General features: G+C 34.9%; 1 long non-coding RNA gene across 1 annotated transcript; it reads left to right on the top strand.

Annotated features, from left to right (window-relative positions):
* The first annotated feature begins 14,870 nt into the window (after positions 1-14,870).
* LOC110874144 lies at positions 14,871-15,969 on the top strand. Its single transcript, XR_002555677.2, has 3 exons — positions 14,871-15,065; positions 15,543-15,632; positions 15,720-15,969. It is a non-coding gene; the product is annotated as an uncharacterized LOC110874144 (long non-coding RNA).
* The last annotated feature ends 4,566 nt before the right edge of the window (positions 15,970-20,535 follow it).

The raw sequence follows: 20,535 nt of genomic DNA, 5'->3' as shown, positions 1-20,535 counted from the left end.
ATGAAACTTAGAATCAACCTTAGAATCAACAAGCTTAAATGAAATAGTTTTGCATGAAACACTCAATCGTGATCAGCACAAGCTGCAAGTTATACCGACGTTACAATGTGTCGTAGTGATCGAGATAATTCAATATTAGCGGTGACCGAACAAGTTCACCGTGTAATCAAATGAAGCGCAATGAAGTAAACCTGAAAATTTGTTTCAAACAACGTCATAGGATTTTCCAATTGAAAATGGAATATCAAAAAAACTGTTTTCGATCGAAGATGAAAAAGTAACGAATATCACAAAACATTTGATCGATAATGAAAGAACCATTAGGAGGTACACCGAAATATAACATGAATTTGTGTACAATTGTCTTAACAAACGATTGTGTTAAGGCTGCTTTAACATGATCAATCAAAGTGGATTTAAAATGAATCAATGAATAATTAATTAAATCTGTGCATTAGATATGTAAAGGAGTTTAGCGCAAGCTTCAAATTTGTGAAAAACACCACCATATAGTCGAAGACTAAATAAGTCTACTATGATTCGGAACAAATGAAACGCTTGTTAAAAATTTATTTGAATCTGATGCTCGCTATACATCATATGGTGCCTTGAATTGAATATATGTAATGGTCAAGTTCAAACAATTGAACTTGGTTTAGGCGCAATCCAACAATCAATACGTGTTTCGACAAGGAAATTTCGGGATGGTTACAACGAAAAACCATGTGTGTAACGTGAAAAGAAAAGAAGTTTCAAGAAATTCATTGACTTTATAGCAAGGAGTCAACACTTACAAGAATGTAGGTTATTCAAATCACAAAGCAATAACTTGAATATAGCGAAATAATAATTGAAATTTTGATGAAAACGATCATTTGAAATGAAATCACATGCATAACAAACGATGCATGTGTAACATATGAATTTTCAAGAATTGAAGCAAATGAGTGTTAGTTATAATGAAAGAAATTATCGTGGTCATATGAATTTTCAAGAATTGAAGCAAATGAGTGTTCGTTATAATGAAAGAAATTATCGTGGTACAATGACCATCATGAGGAGTAGTGATGTGAATATCTACTCACTAGATGCAAAAGTCGGAATTTCAAATAAATGAAATTTAAGGACTTTGCCTGGGGTTTCCTGTGATGACCGGTTGTTAAGTGACATTACCATGGAATGTCGAACATAGCGTATTCGTCTTTATGGAGATAAGGGGGAATGCAGAGACATGCGTCCTCTCCTTGGCGTGATTTATGTCGTTGCAGGACCGCGTGACAACTTGTCGTATCCTGATCGATAGTTCTCCTGTTGACAGGATTAGCATCGTCGCTGAAATGCTCCATCGTGTCTTCTCAAAGACCTTGACTCATAAGTCGTTTGTGAAGTACTTCAACCTCCGTTGATGTATAAGTTGAGTTTCGACTAGTTTGCACGCGCGTACTTCGTTTTGCGTAGGTTACCTGCTTGGTTAATTAGAATAGCATGGACGACCTAATAATGGCGCTTTGCCCGAGTTAATAGACGTGGTTCCTACGTGATGACCTTTAATGAACTTCGACAAATGTTTCCAAAGGTTCTAAATGCATGTTTCCTAAACGCTCAAAGTTTCTTTTACTGTGTAATTGTTTTTGTTTACCGTATAGAAAACACAAAATTAGCGTATGTTTAAAAAACAAAAGTTAGACTTTTTGCTTTTCGGCAACGGTTGGAGACCATATTCGAGTCTTAGGCGTTCTGTGTTGTATTCAAAGTCTAAGTAATATAAGTCCTAGAGAAAGGTGAGGTTAGAGCCTAGCTATCTCTACAGAAAACCCTATTTGTTGTAATCTATAGCTCTGATACCAATCTGTCACACAGCGATAAGTCGATTTCATCAGAGCCGGGTGTGATCCGAATGGTATGTTCATTACACAGTAGAAGCAAGTAAAGCTAAGACTCCTAGAAAACGAACGCCCACTAAGTACTCGAATCCACGTGGTTTTCCAACCGTGCCATAATTTTGAAATGCAACCTTAGAAAGAAACATGCGAAAAATCAACATAAAGTTGAGCGAGTTCATAGTTTGTTTGTAAAAGATTTGCAATAAATCTTTTTGAATAACCAGTTTTTAAATATTGCTGAGAAAACGAAATAAAATCATTTTCTTCGGCAATGATATGTGAAAACTTTGTCTTTGTAAACTGTTGTGTCTGTAAACTTGTGTAACCGCTAATGCCCGCACCGGACAAGGACATCACGCGTTCATGAACCCATGAGTTGTATTTGTATCAAATATGGCATTTAAATGTAAGTTATAAGTGTAAATAGTAAGTTGTGAGTTGTAAATGTAAGTTATGAGTTGTAACTGTAAGTTGTGAGTTGTAACTGTAAGTTGTATTTGTATGAGAATCCGTATGTAAAGCGTTAATGAAATCGTTGATCATTAATGTTTTCCAAGGACATTAATATGTGTGACGGCATAGGAAGCAACCCAAACCCAAACGATTTTACGTCGAATATCCTCGACTATGACACAAATGCACTCTTCCGTGTGGGTCCTTGACCAAGAGTGGGGCTCGCCAACACCCGTTAGATCTAACCCTTTGTTCTTTGGTCTAAACTAGATTAATGGTGCTTAAGTACAACCATATCCGCACATGATCTAGTTTTTCTCTTCCCTAGCTTATCATACCATCGTTCATTTATTTCCCTTGTAATTTGTAAAATAGAAAACATTTAATATGAAAAGGGGACATGAACTCACTCGTTTATCCCGTTGTTCGTATGCACGTTTCGAAAATACGCGTGTGTTTAGTAAAACCGGTATCTTTAGCATAAACCTTTCGTAAACCATTTGAGTGTATTGCAATTCCCAAATCCTTTGTGTTAGTTAAAACTTGCATTTAACATGATTTAGAAACATGTAATTTATGTTTATCGAAAACCTTGTATGCTTTTGCAAAACTTGCATGTCTTTCTACCCCGAAAACATTTATAAAAATGTAAAACCAGAAAAAGGTGGGGTTATGAAGTCACCTTAACATCCTTGTGCAAAGGTAGCTTAATATGACTTTGTGATGCCGTTTCCAAGACGTGATTCGCTAGCGTACATTCTATAATATCCCTAACACGGAATATCTTATAAGTTTCTAAATAAATGTGGTAACTAAACTACGTGTCACCGAGCTCACCGAATCGTTAACGGAACGATTCGACGGTAAGTTGTTAACTTAATGAAAACCATTAAGTAATACTTGCTTTGTTCATTTAACATCGGTAATTAATAAGTCTTGGAAAGACATAGTTTTCAAGGGATTTAGAATATATAAATATTTTTATATAAAAACATATAAATATATCAGTAGAATCTAGTTAGTCGTCTCTAGAGGTTGTGCGTTATGTAATGAACATTTATATGAAAATGGTATCTTGCAAACTCGTACGTTGATATACATATGATATATTGTGTGTCGTTTTGAAATAAATATAAAAAGTTATATTTATAGAAGAATCATCAAGTTGTTTGATGTATGAAATAAATATATAAACTATATTTATTTTTATAAAACGAATTCGTGTTGTTTTATATTTGAAATAAATATATAAACTATATTTATTTTTATAAAGGAAATCCGAGTTATTTTATGTTCGAAATAAATATATATAAACGCTATTTATTTTTATAAAATAATTGTCGAAATTTTGAAGTTTAGAATAAATATAATAACTATATTTATTGTTGTAAATAATATACGAATCGTAATTTTGTTAAAAAACAATTGTGATAACCAAAACCATAAAGTTCGTCTTATAATAAAACACATTTTGTTTACGGATTTTTTCAAAAAATAAGCAGAGTTTCCTCTATTTTTGGACGCCCCCGACAACACAAGTCGTCGTTATTTTTCAAAATTGAACAATCAACTTTTCAACAATATACAAGTATCTTTCATTTTATTCAAAGGCCTCTCTCTTGCCTTGTAAAATTTAACATATATATATATTTATATACATACTGTTATATCGCGTATAAGTTCGGTTTTTGACTAATATGTACATAAGTATATCACTACTAGAAAAAACACATTTCTTGACGTGCATTGCACGTCATAAAAGGGTACTCATGACACACAAAAGCGTGTCGTTGATTGAGAAGTCATAAAATTTACATGACATGCATTTGTGTGTCATGTTTTTATCACACATTTATGACAAACATTAATGACACACGTTTATGACACACAATTTATGACACTTTTTAATGACGCATATTTATGACACGAGTTTATCACACATATTAATGACATTCATTTACGCATGTCATGATTTTAATTGTTTAAAAATATAAAATTACTAATTTACCCTAGATACATCTATATAATAACAAAAATAATAAATCTCTTTCAAAAAACAAATACATATTTATATATCCCAAAACAACCCATTAGATAATCATTTGTCTAACATACTACAACTATTTTAACGTTAACAAAAAAATTGTTTGTCAATACAATACATTCATCAACACCTAAAATACAATTTGTCCCTTAAAAATAGAGGTAGCCACATAAGTCGACCAATCTTCACAAATGCTATCGATATCCGCACGAGTATTCAGCTACTCATTCGCCAACCTAAGACAACAATTAAATGAAATATATCTATAAAATTAGAATTTAAATCTTAATCTATGAATTTAAGCATATGTTTGGATATTTAATTTTCAAGAGTAAATCTAAATCTATGAATTTAACAATTTGTTTGGACATATGACTACAGATTTCTATAACATGCCCGCTAAAATATGCCAAAACTTACATTATCATTGTCAAGTATTTCAACTCCTTCGTAAGTTATCTCCTTCATGAACTTCATCACATGGTAGCCAAATTCAATACTTCCCGACTGACATGAACACTACACAATTAAAGAACAAATGAATGTTTAAGTTGTTAACTGATTATATTCTACACATGACTGCCATACATGAAACAGTTCAAGAAAAAATATATATACAAGAGTTTAGTACAGAGCAGTTCTAAAAAAGAGGCTTACAATGTTGAAATACTAGCCAATGAACCCATGGATTTTGATAGATCTCTTGGGAAGTTGTTATATAAGATCCCCTCATCAACCATCTCAGTTTGTTTATGGAGTGCTTTTAGTTGTTACTTGAGAAGTTGTAGTGTCATCTTTACATTGAATCAACCGTTCTCCAGTGACCTTAAATTTCTTTTTTCTAAAATCACTCAATACCGAGCAGCCTAAACTAGTAAGAAATCCGCGCAACGGCAGCAAAACAATTTACAACATGGTACTCTAAAGCTTGAAAATTCCATAGGTTTGTTGGGTAATTAAGAGCACCCAACAATGCTTGGTTTAAAAAAGCGCGAGGCGCTCCGAAGCGTTTTGGTTCCAAAAGCTTTAAGTGAAGCTTCAAGCGCGAAGCGAGAGCTTCACATATTCGAAGCGCTCAAAATAAAAAAAAAATATTATACACATCAATATGACCCATTCTACTTGTTAATCAATAATAAACAAAAAAAACATGATTAAAAATCACACTGCATAAAAAAACATAGTTAAAACATAAATTAAAGTCGAAACACACTTAAAACATAAACATAAAAACTGTCTTTAATCAATAATCATAATCAAGTACGCATTCATCTCCATCAACATCACTCAATAAGATCATGTAGCTAATAGTGCAAAAGTTTAGGACTTATATGTTGGAAGTTTTGGGTGTGTCAATGAAAGTCTCAAAAGGTGGTAAATACTTTGTCCCACATTGGTGTGGGAACAAAGTGAGTGGTTGTTTATAAGGTAAAGCCTTTACTACTCCATTGTAGCTTTATTACATGTTTTACCACAATTACTACCCGCGCGCAGGGGGGTGCAAAAAATGAGCTTCTGAACTGGAATTTGGTTGAACTCGTGCCCGCACATCCTGCGGACACGAAATGCAGCTCCGAAAACCCGGGCCCACGTGAGGCGGTTAGCATATGAACTAAAAATGCACAAAATTTTAGTAGTAACCATTCATTTTTAAACCGTGGGGCTTGGGACGTGGAGTTGGAGCCCCCCACCGGTGAGTGACGTGTTATGACATGGCCAACAATGCGAATAGGAGGCCGCCACATCGGACCGCTAGCCCGCCACAAGGGCCACGCCCCAACCCAAACCCACCCGGGGTGGTGGCTTGGGCGTTTACCCCCAACCCATGCCCCATACCGCACAGTCTTATAACACTTCACTTTTCAGTCCAAAATATAGGCAAATTAATGAACTAAAAATTTCCAAATTTATATTACCATGACCTGCAACATAAATAGCCCGTCATTTGGTGGTGTTGATTCACAACACCCAAAGGGAAAAGTCAACAACCACTCACTTTGTTCCCACACCAATGTGGGACACTATATGCAAGTTAGGAACATTAAACAATCTAAATTATCAATAATGAAAGGTGATTAAACATATTTTAAAACAGATTGTGATTTCAAAGCCCTAGAAAAGCTAATTTACAACCCCAAGGGAAAAGTCAGAGACGTTATTACCAAATTAAAACTAAAATCCATCTAAATTACCAGTAAAGATGTTAAATTAAGGCCTAGACTATTCGGACACCTTATCCGCCTAATTTCACACTTTTTGTGCCCTAGACGCCTCGTATAGCTCTATACGAGGTGTATATGCACTGAATTCGAGGGGGTCTCAGAGGGTGTCAGGCACGATGTTTAAGGAACCCTATACGAAGGGTATCGCCCTATACGAGGCGTCTATGCTTGGTTTTTTTTTTTGGCTGAAATGAGGGGTGTTTTGGTATGGTTTTTTGGATAGTTTGGAAGATGTGTTTTTTTATTGAAAATTTTTTTGGTTTTAAAAAAAGTTTTTTTTTCTTTTTTACACTATAAAAAGTTTTTGTTTTTTAAAAATCAACTATTTTAAAAATCGTCCTTTTTTGGTTTTAAAAAAAGTTTTGTTTTTTTTTTTGTTTTTTGCACTATAAAAAGTTTTTGTTTTTTTTTTAAATCAACTATTTTAAAAATCGGCTCTTTAAATATATTATATCGATTAAATATTATATTGTTTTTAACATTTTACTTTTTTAAATATTATTCTTTTGGATTAAAATTTTATCTCTTTCAAATATTGTTTCCGTATTATATTCAAAACATATTTTGTTTCCATATTATCTAAATTTAAGACAACAATCATTAAGTAACCGAATAACTTAAAACAAACATAAATATGACATATATAAGATAACTTTTTACATCCATAACAAAAATATATAAGATAAGTTTGTACATCCATAATAAAAATAAAAACAACAACAGGTCTATGCATCCAAATCCGAATCCGAATCCTGATGCTGCTGCTGCGGCTGGTGCTGCTGATGTGGTGCTCAAACCGGTGGAAGCGGTATCGGGGGTAAACCCTCTCTCTCGTCTATCCTGCTCCGCCCGTACCAGCCAACCTACCAATTCGTTGAGCCTGTCAAGCTCGGCTCGTACATCCGGATGTAGCGCAGCTCCTGGGGCATGACCTGGAATAACGTGACGTGGAAACTGAGGTGCCCCGGCAGGTGGCGGTGGCTGTGGCACCACTGCACCGTCTACATCCTCCGGAGGGTCCTCCACGGGCACTACATCAGCAGGATATGCAGGAGGATGAACAGGCTCGAAATGCTCTGGTAGGGGCTCCTCTGTCCATACGCCCCCTTAGCGGTTTTTAAACCGCGGGCCAACGGGAAACCTCTTGATTACCCTCAACCCCCACAACGACTGCATACCCATCCGCGTCGGCATGATTGCCGGCGTCCGTAGATGTGGGTCCTGGTGTGGTACGAGGCCCAATGAACGGGCAATGACGGTCACGTACGCCCCGTCATACAAAAATCCGCGCTCCTGCCGGTGATGGGCGGAGGCGTAGTACTGGGCTAGACCGTGTGCTAGCGCGCACGGCCTCCTATACAACAAACAATAAAGGAAAAAAAGATCTGTGGTAGTACACCACTCACGGCTGTAGCCGTGCGCTGAAATAGAAGTAGCGAGCAAATGGTGCAGATACCTGCAGATAGTGTTAGCGAAATACAGAAACAAAGATTAATAAACAATGCATATAATCACAATAATTGCCATAATAAATGTACATACCTGTACAGTGGGTCCATAACAAACGACACCCTCCCCTTCGACTTGTCGTGCTCCCAATGATTCTCCCCCGCAATCACCTGCCAGAACCCTACAAGAGTGGGTTTTTCAACCACCACTAGCCCCGCTGTGTAAATCTCAGTCTCGATCTCCCCCTGCATGTATAAACCACAATGCACCGCAAACTCTGCTAGCGTCATCGAACGCATAACACCAGCAAGCCTGAAAGAAACCTCAGGCGGATGGGGAGCACCTGGGTACGGAAGCGGCATTGGGACCCTAGGAGGGTGAAATGTGAATGACGAAAGGAACTTGACCAACAGCTCCCTGTAGGTCGGCGTGTGCGCCAAATCAAAAAGACGATGCCACGGCGAATCGACAGGTATAAACCGACGCACTCTCGGCGTCTCATCAATCTCATCCATCGCATCCTAGTCGATCGCTGCATGCGATCCAATGTGCATCCTCCTAAGCTTCTGGCAATGACGGGCGGCCTCGGTGCCATCGGGAAACTCTAGATATGGATGCCCCTACAGCGTATCCACAGGCGGTCTCCGTCTCCGTCGTGGACCCTCACTACTACAAAAAGAGGCATTTGCTATGAAATTTTGTTACGGGAAAAATCGATTGCAAATTTTGCTACGAGTTAGCTACGGATTAGCTACAAATGCATTTTGCTACAATTTTGCTACGGATATTCCGTCGCAAATGAAATCCTTAGTAAAATCCATAGCAAATCCGTAGCAAAGTTGAGGAAATAGATTTAAAAAATATAACGTAGCAAAATCGGTAGCAAAATCCATAGGGAAACCAGGAAAATAAGTATTCAGAAATTAACTAAAAAAAGTAAAATAAAATCCATAGCAAAATCGGTAGAAAAATTATGAAAGTGAATATATAATAAAAAAACTTAGTCAAATTGGTAACAAAGTCCATAGCTAAATCATCAAAATAAATATTTAAAAACAAACTAAAAGAAATTAAAGAAAATCAGTAGCAAAATCGGTAGCAAAGTTAAGAAAATAAATGTTGAAAAATAAGTAAATAATGTCCGTAGCAAAATTGGTAGCTAAATCTAGAAAAATACTTGAAAACTAACGTAGCAAAATCTGTAGTATAACATCCATTGCAAAATCCGTTGCAAAAACAAGAAAAAAAAAGTATTTAGGAAAAATAATTTACTAATATCGATAGCAACATCCGTAGCAAAGTACGTTGCAAAAACAAATATTTTAAAACTCATTAATACAGTAAAAGCTCTAAGAAAATCCATAGCAAAAACTAACAAAATATTGGTAGCAAAATCCATAGCTAAACTAACAAAATAAATATTCAATAAACAATACAATAAAAGCTCTAAGAAAATCCATAGCAAAAAATTGACAAATGAAGTATTAAAGAATACTTAATAATATATACAATAGGAAAACAAGAGCAAAAATATTAATTAACTAAAGTAGTTAAACAAAGTCAAATTTTGTCTTTCAGAAACTCTATTGATGATTCAAAGTCAAACTTGTAGTATATGATTCATCAAGTACGCCAGTCTGTTGATGCAGATTTTGTGTCCGATGCTTGTCGAATAGATTAGTTATTATTGTACGCTGAATTTGTAATAGTTAGTGAAACGGTCAAACAAACGTGTATAGACCCGCTCGTTTGAAGTGGTCAAACGAGAGGGTTATTTGGTTGACCGTGTGGGTTTTGCTAGACAAATTATGGTTGTATAATGTTTGGTGTCGAAGGATAAGGCATCGAAGGATTGTGTATATCCTTCGATGAGCTCGAAAGATATCCATCGATAGATGAAGATGGACCTCGAAGGATATGTCATCCTTCGAGGTATATGTGTATCTTTCGATAACTGGATGATCGACAGATGATCTATCGATCGGTCAGTTTGATCCGTCGACCATACAACCTGTGTTGGGTATAAATACCAACACCTTGTCATTTACAAACTCAAGAGAGAATAGGGGAGCTCATTTGAGAGTTCCCTGTGAGCTTCAGTAGTGTGTCTGGGAGAGATCACCACTTGATCTCTCCCCGAATGTATACTCCTTTGGTATTAGTTCGGTTATCATGTAATCGGGCCGACTTGTAATGTTTTACTACCGGATTAATACAAAGTTGTTTGTTTATCATCTCTAATCTCTTCCGTCTATGAACATAATCACGAAAATCACGGTTTCGATCCCGAAACCCGGACCTACAATTGGTATCAGAGCCATGGTGCCCGATTTAGTAAATCTAACCGTTTACTAAGTCACATGTGCTCTAGATCTGTGATTTTTGTTCTTTTTGTTCAAGATGTAAAAATGGTAAAAATCAAGAAAAACTCAGATGTGGACCCGGATATTCAGATCTGTGCTGAAACGAGGGTTGGGTTTTATGTTTTTCACCTAAGTACTCAAGTTATCATCATCAAAAATTATCTACAAAGCGTTTTCATCAATCTGCAGATTTACACAGCCTCCTGTGTTCTTGATGTTCTTATCATCTTCATATTTCGAAAGATTTCGAAGGATCAGACAAAATTTCGAAGGATCATCTATCTTTTCGAAAGGTCATCTTGTGTTTCGAAGGATCATCTATCTACTTCGAAGGGTCATCTCAAATCCTTTGAAAGATTAGATGACTTCGAAGGGTCATTTTCAACAATTTCGAAGGGTCATCTTCAATAATTTCGAAGGATCAAGTGGTGACACTTCGAAAGATCATCAGTTCTACCTCGAAAGATCATTCTTACCCCTTGTTGTGCTTCGAAAGATCAGCTTTGAAAAGTCAGACATGAAGATGATGTTTGTCGGCTGAGTGTGTATCGAAAAGATAGGGGAGAGAGAATACAACTGATGTCGGCTGGTGATGTTTTTGAAAAGTTAAAATAGGGTTGTTGACTTTTGGGGTGTATTAAAGATGCACTCAAATTGATGGGCCGTAAATGCATGTTGACAGTCTCTATTTGGGCCAAATTTAAATGTTGTCACTACATGTTAATGGGCTGGACAATGTTTTATCAACAAAGTATTTGGATGATGGGAAAAAGCTGTCATGGGCTCACCGAAAAGACAAGTTTTTAAGGGCCTTTTGTGTAAAGATTTAATTTGGGCCTAATGTTTAGAACAAGAGTGGTTTTCATATGGATTGGCCAATTAGCCACAACCAACTTACCAGGCCACGCAAGAATAGTGGGAGTGGGGTCGAGTGTTCGCAAAATTTATTTGAACCGCGCTTCTACATGTCAGCGTCAAATTCGTACGAATTTGGGAGCGCGCGAGGTGATGTGGCATGATGAAAACAAGAGATGATGAAAACTTGATTTTTGAAAAATGTGGGGTAGTCACGGTTACCGATGCAAATGGCAAAAATGGTGACGCGACTATTATGGGCCAAAAACAACACGGTATGTTCGCTTCCGCACGTCAATATTTATGATTGTTACCGGTTATTCGTAAATGTTCGAAAGCATTTTGTTTATTGTCATATTCTCGCATTTGAAAACGAACGTATGAACCTAGAACGTCAATACCGGTCCTAACGAGTTCACAAAGTCTTTGGAGGGATACAAGTCGGATCCTACGGGGTACTAGGCGAAATTTCTTTATCAAGGTTTACATATTACATACTGCATTCGACCTCAATAAGTGATAAACAATCACATGTCCAAAACAAATAAGTGATAAAATATCACATTTATCCGGGAGTCAAGTTCGTCTCTCTGCTGTACGGAAGTACTGACCTGTTCACGGACTTGCTCCTGTGCCCTCATGCATATGAAAATCAAGTTCCTCATCAATAAGTGATTATATCACATAGGGCTTGTTTTCAATCAAAATAAGTGAGAATCTCACATCATATACGGTCAAACAGATGATAATCGGTATACTCACCGGTAAGATGAACCCTCGTGCATACCTTGATACGGGAATGTGTCGTGATGTGGATGAACACCGGTCGGTAAGTATAAATCATACCTTAACGTATCCCCTCGCCATGATTACATCTGATAAGTTGAGCTTAAGTGGACAACAATACCGATAATTGTTATAGGATGCTTATCTAAATGTTAACTAATTGAACAACAAGAGTGTTTTGGCATGACCGTACACTGATATGATTCTCTTACCCTCGAAACTCGCAAAAGAATGTCTGTATATATTTATTTACTGCTTATCTTTTATTGTTTTATTTTTAAACAGTTTCGTTGTTTGGTGCATATCAGCACGACATTAGCGGTGATGTCGTTTGATAACACTCAAAGGATATTAAAATTGTTGTCTTTTAATTTCAAAAATACCAAAAAGATTTTAGGTGTGTTTTGATATAAACTTTATAAAAGCCAAAAAGATTTTATTTCTATTTTATTTTCGATCGTACGATGTTGGAGCTCGAGTCTTCGTTACCTGAAACCTGATTGAAAACCGAACTGACTAAATCTTCATAAACGGTCGAAATTTGCATGTTTTGAAAGTTAAAGACTAAAATTGACAAATTTATTAAACTTTCAAACTGTCGGACGGTGTTTGATTGTGACATGGTCATTCGTGTGTCATTTGTTTATACTAGCCATTCCAAGCAGTTGTTCTCATTACGCGTTTAGATTTCTTGCATGTGCAGATTCTAAAGGCTAGGAGAACATGGTCGATGACAAGCTTCGGAATGAAGACACGACGCGAAGGCACTCAAAAGATGAAGATGATCGAGTTGCCGCGAACCATCATCAAAACCTCAAGGATCTCATTCATAAAGATCAAGTATTTCACGAGCATAACTCAAGGGGGAGCTTATGTTAAGGGGGAGTCTGTCAACACACTTCCTACATGATACGGGTAGTTTGTTGATACACTCTCTGCTTTCAAGACATGAAGACTTTAAAGATCCTCCGACATTGAAGTCTTGAAAGGACATCAGAGGCTTGAAGACATGAAGATCAACGATAATCAAGATCGTGACAAATCTGCACCCATCGAAGATTGAGACAAAGCTACAGCCAAGGGGGAGTTTGTTGGTGCACTTGTGTCTGTACTTTGTCTGTATTCGGTCACGATGTAAAACGATGTTCCTGTTAGTCTTGTAAGTTTGACCAAGTCAACCATCCTCCGGTTTGACTTGGCCAAACAGTTAGAATTATGGTTCTAATTGTCTGTCTCGAAGGATAAGAGATCGAAGGATGATTTAGATCCTTCGATCTGCTCGAAAGATATGCTACGAAGGATACTGTTGGACTTCGAAGGATATGCAATCCTTCGAAGTATGTGTGGATCCTTCGATGGCTTTGACATCGATAGATGATCCTTCGATCATCTATCGGATCCTTCGGACAAGACAACCAGTGCTGGGTATATATATACCCATGCAGTGTGTTCACAAACAGACTTGGTAGACACTTCGATAGACACACACACTTTGAGAGAGAACCTGCTGTGAGAACACACACACATACTTTGAGAGTTTGCAAAGCTGATTTGTAAACATTGTGCTTGTAACCGGAACCTTTCATTCGCATTAATACAAGTGCTGTTAATCGGTGAATCTTTGTGTGTTTGTGTTTGTGCTTGTTTCATCCCGGTTTGCTCACTAGCTTGGATTCCGCACTTGCTAGTGGGTTAGTATAACAAGGTTAAGGTTGAACCTCATCCTCCGAGAGGGACCTACACAGTCGTTAATTCAAAAACATTACTCTTAATATACATCGACTTCATAACTATGAGCCGATCTCAAACTTTTATAAGTTAAACGAGCTCAAGCCTAATCAAGCTCAGGCTCGGTTCAACTTTTTTGCACCTTACATGGCACCAATTCAAGTATGTATATGCCACTCCCATAGCAAATTTGGTACGAGTGTCAATACGATATGGGTACCATATAGGTAAAAGACGAGTATTATAAATACCATAATACAAAATAAAACATAATACAAAAAAAAAAAAAAAAAAAAACTTTTAAAGGTTTACATAAAATTCGGTACCGGTACCCTTTTTTACCCGTACCAATACCGAAAGTACCGAATACCAAAATCAATAAAACTGGGTATCGATACATGTACCTAATACCTAAAATCGGTACGGGTACAGGTACGGGTAAAAGCACGAGTACGTGTATTTAGGAAAAAAAATGTCCATCCCTACATATAATGTATAACATAGTTAATAATATCAGGGGCAACTCAGTCATTTTAGGAATGGATTGGGGTGTAAACAAGCCGAGTCGTTCATGAGCTACTTGAGGTTGGCTCGTTAAAAATTCGAATCCAGCCGAGCTTAAGCGATCTCTAGCCGGGGATTGAACTTTTATTGTGGCTCATTTAATAATTTAATAAATGAGCTCGAGCCTGAGCTTCACATATCAAGCTCGAGCTGGCTCGTGAGGCAGAGTTGATTAATTATCATAATTTATATGTAATGTATAATAAACAAATTAATTAAAAACTATACAAATAATAGTTTCACAAGCTTACTCGAGCTCAGTAAGTAAAGTTTGGAGTCGATCTCATTTATTAAACCGACTTATTTTTAGGCTTAGACTCATTTGTTAAAAGTTAAATTTATATATTCTTTTCGAACTAAAAGATAAAAATTCAATTATTAAAATCACCTCTAAAATATTTATTTCCCTCCAAAACTGAAATCTTTCCAAAATCCCCCCAAAATGATTTTCAATTCCCCCCAAAAATCCAAATCATGGTTTGTCGGTTGATCTACGTTCCCCATACCCCCCCCCCCCCCCCCCCGTTTTTCACCGTAATTTATTCATATTTCTCTTGAGTCCAGTTAAAAGTCTCATTCCTTACAGAGAAGGAAAGTTAGCAAAGAGCTTGAAGAAGTTGATAATGGAGGTGTTAAAGTGATTTATTATGTGCGCCAACTGATATAGTATAATTTGCTAAACCTAAGTTCCAAAATGGTTATTCGTATTTCATTTGCAGTAAGTCAGATTGCTTATTATCTTTGTTTTTTGTATGTACCTTTAAGCTGTTAAAGTGATTTGTTTCTAGGAACTCAGAAACTTTGTTGCTTTCATTTGGAACAAGATAAACTTGATTGCTGAATTGAAGGTTTAAATATTGGGTTTGAATCTTTAAATATCCGTACCGTTTTTTTAGTTTATTGTAGCAGTGGACTTTTTAAAACTTTTGCTTATAAACTGTCGATTTTGGTAGTGTTCATCTCAAACGGGTCAACAAATATTTCTGTTTAGCAAAAAAGTATACATATATATACATATAGAAAGGAATTGTCTTCAAATAGGTTGATGTATCTAATAGTTGTTTAAGTTGATTTCAGAGGCATACAACATTTAGTTTATTTTATCTATGCTTGTTGATCACTATTGTAATAATTATTGTTTTCATAAATTAATTAGTGTATTAGTCTATGTAAAACTTTGGTAAATGTATGATAGGTCAATTTGTAAACTTGAGGTTTGCCCCCATGAAACTCTATATCTGTTTGAAGATTAGAGTTTGAACTCTTATTGTCCTTTAATGTTCAGGTAATATATTATATTACCAAGTTAATATTTTCTTTTATATCTTTGGAAAATTGCATCATATATGTAATTCAGTTTATCAACTTGCAGAAGCAAGCAGGCTAGTTTCTTTATTACCTGCTTCAAGATTGAACAGATAACCAACAAAGTTAAAACAAGATATAGTAGAGAAGTGTGCTATGAAGGAGAAAATTGAAGGAGATACAAGTTATACATTGGAACGAATGAGATTTCAATTGTCGTCACAAAACCTGCCATATTTTTTTTCCTCATGATATGGGTTTATTGTATTGCTTTTGGATAATTTGGATCTTTATTATAGTACATGTGGATATTCATATTTGATTTTATATTTATCTTTGGTATAATCTCTATCTATCTATAGCTAAAGATTTGAGTACATTGTCTATAAGAAACAATTAGATGATAATTTATATATTGAAAAGTTCTAAACAAAAAGCCTTAGCTTAGCTAAACATGTAGCAAAAACTTTACATAACTCCCAGCAAACATCTTTAAAAATCTAGAGCTAACTTCTTACCAAAAACCTTATATAGTTTGTAGCAAAATCTATAGCTAAATTAGGTAGCAGATTTGTAACAAAACGATAGCTAAATGTGCAACAAAACTTCGTAGCCAAATTCGTAGCAAAAACTCCACCGTAGCTAAAAAATTGTAGCGGAATTTGGTAGCTAAAAATTCATAGCTAAAAATTCGTAGCAAATCCATAGCGAGCATATTCGTAGCAGAAGGCGTAGCTATAATAGTGACGCTATTATTTGTAGCTAAAATCGTCGCAAATATGATATTCATAGCTAAACTTGGTAGCAAATAAATTTACGACGAGACTTGTAGCTACGGGCTAAATCCGTAGCAACACCGTAGCTAAATGGGTGTTTGCTACGAATTAGCTACGGATTTGACCGTAGCAAATGTCTGTTTTTGTAGTAGTGCCTGCTGAACCGGCTCTACGTGAATGTCATCGCCCGGAATCAGATCGTCCTCCATAATAAATACTGTATACGTATAAAAAAATAATAAATAAGTAAATAATTCAATAATTAAATAATAATAATAAAAATAATAACATTAATAATAATAATATTTAATAAAAATAATAATAATGTTTTTAATAATAATAATTAATAAATAATAATAAAATTAACAATAATTAAAAATAATAATAATAATATTTAATAACAATAATAATAATTGATAAAATCATTTTCTTCGGCAATGATATGTGAAAACTTTGTATTTGTAAACTGTTGTGTCTGTAAACTTGTGTAACCGCCAATGCCCGCACCGGACAAGGACAACACGCGTTCATGAACCCATGAGTTTTATTTGTATCAAATATGGCATTTAAATGTAAGTTATAAGTGTAAATAGTAAGTTGTGAGTTGTAAATGTAAGTTATGAGTTGTAACTGTAAGTTGTGAGTTGGAACTGTAAGTTGTATTTGTATGAGAATCCGTATGTAAAGCGTTAATGAAATCGTTGATCATTAATGTTTTCCAAGGACATTAATATGTGTGACGGCATAGGAAGCAACCCAAACCCAAACGATTTTACGTCGAATATCCTCGACTATGACACAAATGCACTCTTCCGTGTGGGTCCTTGACCAAGAGTGGGGCTCGCCAACACCCGTTAGATCTAACCCTTTGTTCTTTGGTCTAAACTAGATTAATGGTGCTTAAGTACAACCATATCCGCACATGATCTAGTTTTTTTCTTCCCTAGCTTATGATACCATCGTTCATGTATTTCCCTTGTAATTTGTAAAATAGAAAACATTTAATATGAAAAGGGGACATGAACTCACTGGTTTATCCCGTTGTTCGTATGCACGTTTCGAAAATACGCATGTGTTTAGTAAAACCGGTATCTTTAGCATAAACCTTCCGTAAACCATTTGAGTGTATTGCAATTCCCAAATCCTTTGTGTTAGTTAAAACTTGCATTTAACATGATTTAGAAACATGTAATTTATGTTTATCGAAAACCTTGTATGCTTTTGCAAAACTTGCATGTCTTTCTACCCCGAAAACATTTATAAAAATGTAAAACCAGAAAAAGGTGGGGTTATGAACTCACCTTAACATCCTTGTGCAAAGGTAGCTTAATATGACTTTGTGATGCAGTTTCCAAGACGTGATTCGCTAGCGTACATTCTATAATATCCCTAACACGGAATATCTTATAAGTTTCTAAATAAATGTGGTAACTAAACTACGTGTCACCGAGCTCACCGAATCGTTAACGGAACGATTCGACGGTAAGTTGTTAACTTAATGAAAACGATTAAGTAATACTTGCTTTGTTCATTTAACATCGGTAATTAATAAGTCTTGGAAAGACATAGTTTTCAAGGGATTTAGAATATATAAATATTTTTATATAAAAACATATAAATATATCAGTAGAATCTCGTTAGTCGTCTCTAGAGGTTGTGTGTTATGTAATGAACATTTATATGAAAATGGTATCTTGCAAACTCGTACGTTGATATACATATGATATATAGTGTGTCGTTTTGAAATAAATATAAAAAGTTATATTTATAGAAGAATCATCGAGTTGTTTGATGTATGAAATAAATATATAAACTATATTTAATTTTATAAAAGAATTCGTGTTATAGGATATTTGAAATAAATATATAAACTATATTTATTTTTATAAAACGAATTCGTGTTGTTTTATTTTTGAAATAAATATATAAACTATATTTATTTTTATAAAGGAAATCCGATTTATTTTATGTTCGAAATAAATATATATAAACGCTATTTATTTTTATAAAATAATTGTCGAAATTTTGAAGTTTAGAATATATATAATAACTATATTTATTGTTGTAAATAATATACGAATCGTAATTTTGTTAAAAAAATTGTGATAACCAAATCCATAAAGTTCGTCTTATAATAAAACACATTTTGTTTACGGATTTTTTCAAAAAATAAGCAGAGTTTCCTCTATATTTGGACGCCCCCGACAACACAAGTCGTCGTTATTTTTCAAAATTGAACAATCAACTTTTCAACAATATACAAGTACCTTTCATTTTATTCAAAGGCCTCTCTCTTGCCTTGTAAAATTTAACATATATATATTTATATACATACTATTATATCGCGTATAAGTTCGGTTTTTGACTAATATGTACATAAGTATATCACTACTAGAAAAAACACATTTCTTGACGTGCATTGCACGTCATAAAAGGGTACTCATGACACACAAAAGCGTGTCGTTGATTGAGAAGTCATAAAATTTACATGACATGCATTTGTGTGTCATGTTTTTATCACACATTTATGACAAACATTAATGACACACGTTTATGACACACAATTTATGACACTTTTTAATGACGCACATTTATGACACGAGTTTATGACACATATTTATGACATTCATTTACACATGTCATGATTTTAATTGTTTAAAAATATAAAATTACTAATTTACCCTAGATACATATATATAATAACAAAAATAATAAATCTCTTTCAAAAAACAAATACATATTTATATATCCCAAAACAACCCATTACATAATCATTTGTCAAATATACTACAACTATTTTAACGTTAACAAAAAAATTGTTTGTCAATACAATACATTCGTCAACACCTAAAATACAATTTGTCCCTTAAAAATAGAGGTAGCCACATAAGTCGACCAATCTTCACAAATGCTATGGATATCCGCACGAGTATCCAGCTACTCATTCGCCAACCTAAGACAACAATTAAATGAAATAAATCTAAAAAATTAGAATTTAGATCTTAATCTATGAATTTAAGCATATGTATTTAATTTTCAAGAGTAAATCTAGATCTATGAATTTAAGCATTTGTTTGGACATATGACTACAGATTTCTATAACATGCCGGCTAAAATATGCCAAAACTTACATTATCATTGTCAAGTATTTGAACTCCTTCGTAAGCTATCTCCTTCATGAACTTCATCACATGGTAGCCACATTCAATACTTCCCGACTAACATGAACACTACACAATTAAAGAACAAATGAAAGTTTAAGTTGTTAACTGATTATATTCTACACATGACTGCCATACATGAAACAGTTCAAAAACAAATATATATACAACAGTTTAGTAATGAGCAGTTCTAAAAAAGAGGCTTACAATGTTGAAATACTAGACAATGAACCCATGGATATTGATAGATCTCTTGGGAAGTTGTTATATAAGATCCCCTCATCAACCATCTCAGTTTGTTTATGGAGTGCTTTTAGTTGTTACTTGAGAAGTTGTAGTGTCATCTTTACATTGAATCAACCGTTCTCCGGTGACCTTAAATTTCTTTTTTCTAAAATCACTCAATACCGAGCAGCCTAAACTAGTAAGAAATCCGCGCAATGCGGCAGCAAAACAATTTACAACATGGTACTCTAAAGCTTGAAAATTCCATAGGTTTGTTGGGTAATTAAGAGCACCCAACAATGCTTGGTTTAAAAAAGCGCGAGGCGCTCCAAAGCGTTTTGGTTCCAAAAGCTTTAAGTGAAGCTTCAAGCGCGAAGCGAGAGCTTCACATATTCGAAGCGCTCAAAATAAAAAAATAAAAAAAAAATATTATACACATCAATATGACCCATTCTACTTGTTAATCAATAATAAACAAAAAAACATGATTAAAAAACACACTGCATAAAAAAACATAGTTAAAACATAAATTAAAGTCGAAACACACTTAAAACATAAACATAAAAACTGTCTTTAATCAATAATCATAATCAAGTACGCATTCATCTCCATCAACATCACTCAATAAGATCATGTAGCTAATAGTGCAAAAGTTTAGGACTTATATGTTGGAAGTTTTGGGTGTGTCAATGAAAGTCTCAAAAGGTGGTAAATACTTTGT

The sequence above is a fragment of the Helianthus annuus genome, chromosome 9, assembly GCF_002127325.2.
Source record: "Helianthus annuus cultivar XRQ/B chromosome 9, HanXRQr2.0-SUNRISE, whole genome shotgun sequence".
NCBI classification, from domain to species: Eukaryota; Viridiplantae; Streptophyta; class Magnoliopsida; order Asterales; family Asteraceae; genus Helianthus; species Helianthus annuus.
Note: the sequence above shows the minus strand (reverse complement) of the source record. Positions and strands in the feature narration are given on the sequence as shown.